This window comes from Pan troglodytes, chromosome 13 (genome assembly GCF_028858775.2).
Source record: "Pan troglodytes isolate AG18354 chromosome 13, NHGRI_mPanTro3-v2.0_pri, whole genome shotgun sequence".
Taxonomy (NCBI): Eukaryota; Metazoa; Chordata; class Mammalia; order Primates; family Hominidae; genus Pan; species Pan troglodytes.
Genome location: NC_072411.2, coordinates 124,550,390 through 124,558,719, shown reverse-complemented (window position 1 = coordinate 124,558,719; position 8,330 = coordinate 124,550,390). Strand labels below are relative to the sequence as shown.

The following is an 8,330-nucleotide window of genomic DNA, read 5'->3' as shown; positions in this document are numbered from 1 at the left end:
TTCCAGGACCTCAGACTGCCACAGCACAGTAGGCATTCACTAAAGTGTTGTGGACCACATGGTTTCATCACTTTCCTTTGTCCTTGCCTTTCCTTCAGCCAACACTCCTTCCTTCTCTCCCTTCTCTGCAAGGAGCTACAGCTCCGTAGAGCCTGCCCAGACCACTCCTGCTGAAATATCAACTGCACCCCAGCCTTTCTTACCCGCCCACTCACTACCCCACCCTTGGTCTTTCAAGCTTCTCCAGAGCTGAGCCTCAGTCTTACAACCAATCTCCTGGCAGGGTGCATTTCTATATTATTTTTTGCTATTTTCTAGACCATCAGCTCTGCCAGGGCAAAGACTTTGGTCTGTTTCGTTGCTGTGGCGCCAGCACTCGGAATGGCACGTAGTAGAAGCTCAATAAGTATATGTGGAATAACTGAAAGGCCACGTGCGCCAGAGTGCGATCGACTCCAGGTGAAACTGGAAGACTAGCCCGGCCGACGATTCAGTGGGGGAAGAGAGGAACAATAAAATAATCTGGTGATCCGCAAGGTTCGCAGGTGTCTCAGGTCCAGAGATGACCCGTGAGCAAAGGAGCCTGAGAACTTTCAGAGGGAGAATGAATGATTGAATGTGAGAATGCCGGACACCGGAGTGTGCCCAGCTCCAGCACTAAGGAAACAGCAGGGAAGAGGGAGGTGCTCCAGGCGCTGCTAAACCCTGGCGGGTGGTGCTAGTGGGCCACTCCCACACGCACTCTCGTCTCCGCTAGTGCAGCCCAAGCAGCACAATGGGGCAGGTTCCTTCGCCCGCCACCGGGTGCCCAAGGCTGCGTGCTGGGGCTCAGTAGCTCCCGGCAGAGCGCTCGAAGGAAAGGCTCAGTGTGAGGTGCGACTTTCTGCTTCCCGTGGAGGCTCCGAAAGGCCCTCGAGCCAAGGGCGCCCGGGGACGTGAGGGTGGGCAGGCCAGTCCTTTAGGGTGGGAACCAGCTGAGGGCCAGACCTCCGACGCCAAGCTTGATCCAGCTTTTATAATTTTTTTTTTTATCCAGTAGAATCTCTTGAAGGGACGATGGTCCAGGCTCAAAGCGCAGAAAGGTTAGGACCTACTAGTATAGGGTGGGACTAGGGAGCAAGGTCAGGCCAAGAGGTCAAACCCTGCTTTGCTGAGAGAGGTGGTCGCACAGGACACCCCGCCCCAAGGCGTTTTCCCTTGAAAGCCCAGGGTAACCTGCCTTCAGCGGACAAGACTGCTGCGGGGCTACCCGGAAATAACCTGAGTTTGCACCCACCCCCTCTAACCGCAATCTCCAGTCAACTTTCCCACTTGCGACCCGGAGGCTGCGAACTTTCCTGGTTCTCTATGGCAATAACTGGAGGATCCCTCTCTCTCCCCAAAACTCACTCCTGAGCAGTGTGCTGGTCCTATGGCAACCTGGTCACCTGGGAGGAGTTGGTCGCCCTGACAACTTCTAAGGTCTTCCCCGCCCCATCCCCCAGAGCAGTTTTTCGGGGCGTCCTGGGGCAACAGGAGGTTTTCTGCCTCCCTCTGTCACTTCGCCCCAGGCTCCTTTTTAGAGGGTCCTAGGGAAGAGGAGGACTGAGAACCGCGTGGTCCCCACTGAGCCTGAGGGTGAGGGGACGGAGGAAATGGGCCATAAAGTGTCCACGCGAGTCCCTGTGCGAGTTTCTGCGTACGAGCGCGTGCCCAAATAGTGAGTGGGGGTTATTTTCCGGCCTGTCAGGGGATCTAGAGCGGTCCTGCTAGCGCGCAGCCAGCCGGTGTTTCCGGAAAGGCCTCCCTGCGCGCCGGCTGAGCAGCCAGCGCCAGGCGAGCCCAGAAAGGTGGAAGTCACGGTGGAAACGCCGGCCACGCGGCTCCTTCTCCAAACGCGCTCTGGGAAGGGATTAGGCGCCCCCTGCACTTTCGCTTTGGGCGTGATTGATGCGAACGGCGCGCTAAGGGCTGCGTAATTAATAAAGATTACGCCGGTTTTGTCGAAACGTTCCTCTTAATTAATGAAGAAGGGGGGCGCCAAGGGTGTTTGATTTGCATTTGGAAAATTCCCTCGGCGGCTCGGGCTCAGTGGTGAAGCGGCCGCTGGGATCCGGGACTAACGGGCAACCGCCAGGCCGAGGCGTTCTTGTTCCGGATCAAGTGTACCCGATCCTGTTCCCCTCGCCCCGAGATCTACCGGGCCGCACTCCCTGGGGCTCAGGGCCCGACTCAAGTCTGTCTCCACCCAGCCCTCCTCGAGTGGGCCTCCTTGCCTTCTGCGGACATTGGCGGGCACCCCCGCCCCCCAGCCCCGCACACTTCCCGCAGAACCTCTTGATCCTTCCCCGTCCTTACCCCATCTAGAGGGTAACCTCCAGGAGCCCAGATCACCGATCCTTGTGCTCGGCCAGGGCTTTCGTCGCTGCCCTCTGGGAGGGGGCCGAGGGATGGAAAGAAGAATTTATTCCGTGTCTCTAAGGCCAAAGGGCGCTCAGGGAACGCTGAGAACCCTCCCCGCCCTGCGTGATTGTGTGTGTGTGAGTGTGTGTGTGTGTGTGTACATGTGTGGTTGTTTGTGTCCCTGTGTGGGTCGTATACGTGTGTTTCGGGGAGTGGTGCGTTTTGTTAAAATACTACATTTTCTCGGGCCTTACTGTCCACCTGCTGCAGCCCAGGAAAAAAGAACCTCCTTTCCCCAGGGTTGCCGCAGTGAAACACTTTGGCTTTAACCATAGACTCCTCCACCCTGGTCCCGGGTTGGAGGGGGAAGCAAATGCTCCCTGCCCAGCAGCAGCTGGGGGCGGGGAGGTGGGAGAGACCCACTGGCCGCGTGGAGGGCCCGAGAGCCGAAAAGCGGCTTCAAAGGTTTTGGTAACGACTCTTCGGCCTTTATTTATGCCCCTATTAATACAATATCCATCATGTAGATATCGATCTTTATCCTTTAAACTGATACGCTGAGAATCAATTAGCCATGCAGATTACATTTCCTACATATCCAAATGTTAGTCTCTTAGGCTGAGAGCCGGTGATAATATATTTTTGCAGCCAGATAGTATTAGATTTCGTTTAGAAAAAAAAGAAGACGAAGAAGAACAGGAAGAAAGGCTCTCTGAGGCTCCTTCCTCTTGGGGCTACTTGTCTTAACTCTTGGCCCGGCTGAGGCTGGGGTGCCCCTCATAGAGTTTTCCGGGGCGAAGAAGCGAGACCGCGAGGATGGTGCGCGCGCAGGGCCACCGTGGGGAGCCGGGCAGCTTTCTGCAAGAGGGCTCTTGGAGGTTGGCGGGTTAGCGAGGGGTCTGCACTTCTGCCGCATGCTCCCTCCAGCTAATCAACTGGTCTCGGTGGCCCCTTTCGATGGGTTTCTGTGTCGGAGATGGTCAGTTTTCATCTTTTTAGAATTTTTCCACCTGCTTCTCCAATCTCCAAGGTTCTGGATCAAAATTATTCTCCTGTCCCTCGCTCCCAAACGTACGACTTGTTTAAAGGTTCATCTCCAGAAAAAGAAACTTTATTTAAAAGAGGAAATGGGTGTTTTCTTGGGTGACGGGAGATGAAAAAGTTTAAGGTCTAGGAAGGAACTTAATGTAAGTCATGTGTAGAAATTCAGAAAGCTTAGGCCTCCTGCTTTGGTTGTGGTGATGAGAGTTTCTCCCCTCTTCTCTCCCCCGCGTTTTACCTCCATTCTTCCCTCCTTTTATTATTTTTTAAAATTTCCTTCCTTCTTTCTCTCTTTTCTTCTCTCTCTCTCTTTCTTCTTTTTCATCTCCTCCGCCTCTTCCCCAATTTTGAAAGAGTGAGGGGTCGGGAGAGTACGTGTCCTAGGGCGGGCAGCCCTCCCGGGGTCTGTGGACTGTGCGCTCTCAGGAGACGCCCGGGTGGAGTTGGATATCTCCGAGAGGCAGGTGCGCGCAGCACTCTTCAAAACGCCTCTCTGCAGTCCCAGGTCCGCGCTCCCCAAGAACTGGCCAGATCGCGCCGGGCTTGGCCCCTGACAACTCTGCCTCCTCCACCTGTTGCGTTTACTCCGTTTAGTTGGCTGTGCAGTCTCTGGCCCCAGGTGTGCTTTTAAAACTCGAGGAACGCGGGTGTTGGACTCATTCGCAGCCTCTTGCCTCTGGTTCCCGTGATCCCACGGTGGCGAGCTTCCAGGCTCAGCGAGGAGATCTGGGTTTGAACATTCATCTCCCATGTTACTCTTTTCTTGCTCCTCGCGTCACTGGCCCCTCTTTCCTGCCGCTGAAATCCATCTCGAGGAGAAATTTTCTGAGACCCAGTTTGAGAAGCGGCTGAGGCTCACTGCGCTGGTTCAGGAGCTGGGGCCGCGTGGAGTCAGAAGGAGTCCAGTCCTGATCCGAGCGAAAGAAAGACCTGTTAGTTCCCCCTTCCCAGTACCCTCCTCCCCCAAGAGCAGGACACACAGCCCCAGATCTTTATGTACCGGCGCCCGGAGGCAGGAGTTTCTGGAGTGGTCACTCGCCTACTTTTTTGCTCCACGAGTCAAGGAAACCAACGGACCCCAAGGTTTCTTTTATTCACTTCCTCCAGCTCTGTTCCCGCCCCCACCTCACTCACAGCCTTCACCTGCCTCCGCACAGATCAGATTTTCTGGTCTTTCCAAGGCCTAGGCTGCCCGCTCCCTATACAAGACGGTCCCCCAGCTAAATAAGGCCCTTCAACCCTTACCCCTTTCACACACACCAGATTCTTTCACACACACATACACACACACCCCGAATACACACACTCCCCGAATACACACACCAAAGAGCAGTTACCGAAGAATCTCTCTTCTAAACATCACCCCCACCCCACCATGAACTTTTACCGAATTGAGCAGAACATTTTTTGGAAGATTAGACAGGACTCACTTATTTTTTACAAGACATCCTATTCTTCCCGCCCTGGAGAATCGGGCGGCGGAATCTTGTCTTCCTTGTTTGCCTAAAAATAATTTTCTCAGACCCAAATGAACTAGTTCTCTCCCTCCCTCACTGCCTTTTAAAAAAAAGTACCTCTCTCTTCTTTTCCTCTTTTCTTTTTCCTTTCCTATTTTCCTTCTCCCTTCCTATCTTCCCACAAACCATATGTTCCTTATCGTAAACCCGCTCACACGTTCCCTGGGGCTCCCGCAGCTGAAGGAGCAAACCCACTTCGGCTGGCCTACACCATGTTTCAATGAGATGTCCACATCCTCATCTAGTCCCTTAATCCGAACTCATCCCGACTGATTTTTCGATGGGGAGAAGAGCGGCGCCAATGCTTTTGACAAATAACTGCGGGGGGCCTAATGACGGTCACTGAGGCAGCGGCTGCGAAGGACCACGGGTTTAACCCGGGCATTCACCAATCCTGTATCATCACATCCGGACCGGAAGCTCATGATCACGAACCTGGCGTTTTGATGTCCTCCCCGTGAGCTGAGCCCCCGGCAGCCTTTCTGTGGGATTGAGGGTTTCTCGGCGTTTGCCCAACTTTTACTGCATCCTGAGAGTCACGCCTGGGGCCGGGCGGGTGGCCAGGAGCTTCTCTGCTCGACCACGTCAGCCTGCCAGAGCTCGGCCCTTCAGACGGCAGGAAAAAGGTCTGAGTGGCAGACGCCACCCCCGCTCCCCACTAGGTCAGGGACATTATTTTGCATAGATCATAATTTCCTCTTAAGACCTGTGTCTGGCTGAGTATGAAGTCAACCCTCAGAGGCCCTGAGAAGTCCACGGGCCATGAAACCCTTGTGCCAGTGTCCCCAAGTGCGGAGGCTGTTCGCTAAAGGGTGCTTCACAGCCCAGGCCGGTCACCAAAGTGCGACTGGGCTGTAGACGCACGCATCCAAACGGGCTGCGAGGGAGAACCTTCAAGCTAACAAGGGCACGCTCCACTCAGGCCTGGACAGCCAGCCCGCTGTTATTTTCACCTGTAGTGTCTCTGAAACTGGGGGCAGAGGCGCAGAGGGGACAACAGAAGCTATCTCTCCCGCCCACTTTTTTTTTTTTTTTTGGTCAAATTATCCAAATATCGTCTTCAAGGCTCCCGTTTCATTTCGAACGTGCACAGAGCGTGAGTGGACGCTACACTCGTTCACAACACCGTTGTGGAGAGTCCCACTGATGCTTTCTGGGTAATTTGTTAGCCCAGGGAAAAGTCACTGCCTCCCAAACCAGGGTTCAAGGATGCAGGGCGCGGGCCCTCGCCTTCCAAGCTCCACCGCTGGGTCATCCCTTTACCAATTAGCGCCTGTACCGCGGCCAAATTTGGCACCAGGACTCCTTGGCCCACCGGCTGCGGATAGGGAAGTGGCCTGGACTCCCATCCAGCTGCGGGGTTTGGGTGTGGGGTGGCTTGGGCTCCGGAGAGACTTCAGAAAGAAATAAAGGGGAGGCCCAAGACTCGGAGACAGAGAAAGAGTGGCTGGAATCACCCGGCATTCCTGAGACCTGTTGCGCCCTGTTCTGCGGAGTCACGGCTCTGAGCCGGGTTAGGTTTGGCGGCGTGCGGGCGCCCTAGGCCAGGCAGCCTCAGCCAACTTTGCTGTCCTGGCCATCCCAGGTCGGACTTCGGGGACACAGGCCACAAGAAATTTAGATTCATTAAGTCTTTGGATGTGGCCCAGCTGTCCAGAGCCTAAGGGTGCCCTCCCACCCCTCTCCGGGTCTCCAGGGATCTCTGGCCACTGGCCGGTGGAGAAGGGCCGGGCTGATCATCTGGGTACATATGAATCTCAGAGCGCTCGGCAGAAAAGAAAGAGGCCGGAAAGGAGAGAAAATGAGTCGCCTCCTGATTCCGGAGCTTTAGGCCCCCAGCACCCCCACATCCTTGTGGCCTCCATTTGTACATGTTTACAGCAAGTGACAGCTAGTTTATGAACCAGCCCCCATGGGCACTTAAGACCCAGCTCAGCCGGCAGTACCTCCGTTCAACGGTCCCGCGGACTCTGCAATCTACGGGACCGGGAGAAGGAATCTTGCAGCAAGCGCCTCCCTCCAGCATCTGCCGGCTCTTAGGAGAGAAAACTCCCGGCAGGAGAGAGACGGGTGGACGCTGGGAGGGCTTGGAGACCAAGCCTCCGGCTCAAAAACAAATGAGACTCAGCTCTAGATGTTCTTTAACTCCTCGCGGGGTCCAATAGTTTATTTTAGCTGAGAGTTGAGCCTACTTTTGCCTTCTTGAAATTGCACTTCGGGTACCTCCTTCACGCAGCAATTACCGCTGACCCCGGAAAGTGCTCTGTCGACTCTGCTCAACCTTTGGGAAGAAGAAAACTTGGAAAAAGTCTAGCTCTCAAAATACTATCGCTGAGAAGTGGCTTAAAACATACGGACACAGGCTTTGGTGGCCCCAACGCCTTAAAAAGAAAATGAGAAAATTTTCCCCTTGAAAAATTGAATCATTTAATGTAAAACCAGGTTAAACAAGGCACATGCCTCCTTCATGGGTCCAGACATTTTTGGGAGTCTCCTGAGACCTGTCTCCGTGGCTCTGAGGGTCAACCAAGCCTTCTGGCATCAGGCAGGCTGAAAGCTTGCCTGGTTTCCCTAATGGTGAGTGGGTTTTTAAAGGGCCAACTTGTGGACTGCTGAGCAGCTATACCCCACACCCCCCTACATCTTGCCTTCTGAGTTTGCCTTAATTAGGGAATGGGGAAGTAGGGTTGGGGGCCCGAGTTCACGTCAAAACTGTCAAAGGAGGTGGGGGAGGGGGACAGAGAGAGAGGAGTGGAGAACTCCCTCCAGGGGCAGGAAAAATTCAAAAATCGTAAAAGGAAAAGGGGGAACTTGAAGCCCAGAAGGCATTGTTTCCTTTATTTCAAAGGGAAAAACCTGCCCGATTCTCATCCTTTTGATTGATTAAGGCCCTGAATACCTCGCGGCCCCGGAGTGACAGTCCCTGAATAGACTCGAGCGAATAAAGCGCAGTGCAGAGCGCGGGGCTGGCACTCGGGGGTGTAAAGGAGGCGAGTTCGCTGGCACTTACCAAGTTATAAATAAAAGGCTATGCACAATGGTACCTTCTCTAAGGACAGACAGTCTTTACAACACTCCTGGCGTCATATCCTGCTGGGGACACTTCAGCTCCTAGCCAAGACTTCGTTCCTTTTATTTTTCCAGCAGTTTAGTCTGAATGCCATAATAAATTCCTGAGAACAAACGCTGAACCCGGGCAAAACTTTAACATACAGACACATCTCTGTCGACGCATCGGGGATCTATACGTAGAGATTTAGAACAGCAGCTTGCCAGAGCGGTTTTTACACCAAGAAGAGGAGCCAGGTTTTTTTCTGCACCCTCCCCCATACCCCCAGCCTTCAACTAACGAGTGCTTGGGCCTAGCGACGGCTGCCTGTGCTTCACATT

General features: G+C 54.2%; 1 long non-coding RNA gene across 1 annotated transcript; it reads right to left on the bottom strand.

Moving 5' to 3' along the window:
• Positions 1-2,863: 2,863 nt before the first annotated feature.
• Positions 2,864-5,573, bottom strand: CCDC140 (CCDC140 lncRNA). Its single transcript, XR_008546711.2, has one exon. It is a non-coding gene; the product is annotated as a CCDC140 lncRNA (long non-coding RNA).
• Positions 5,574-8,330: the final 2,757 nt, after the last annotated feature.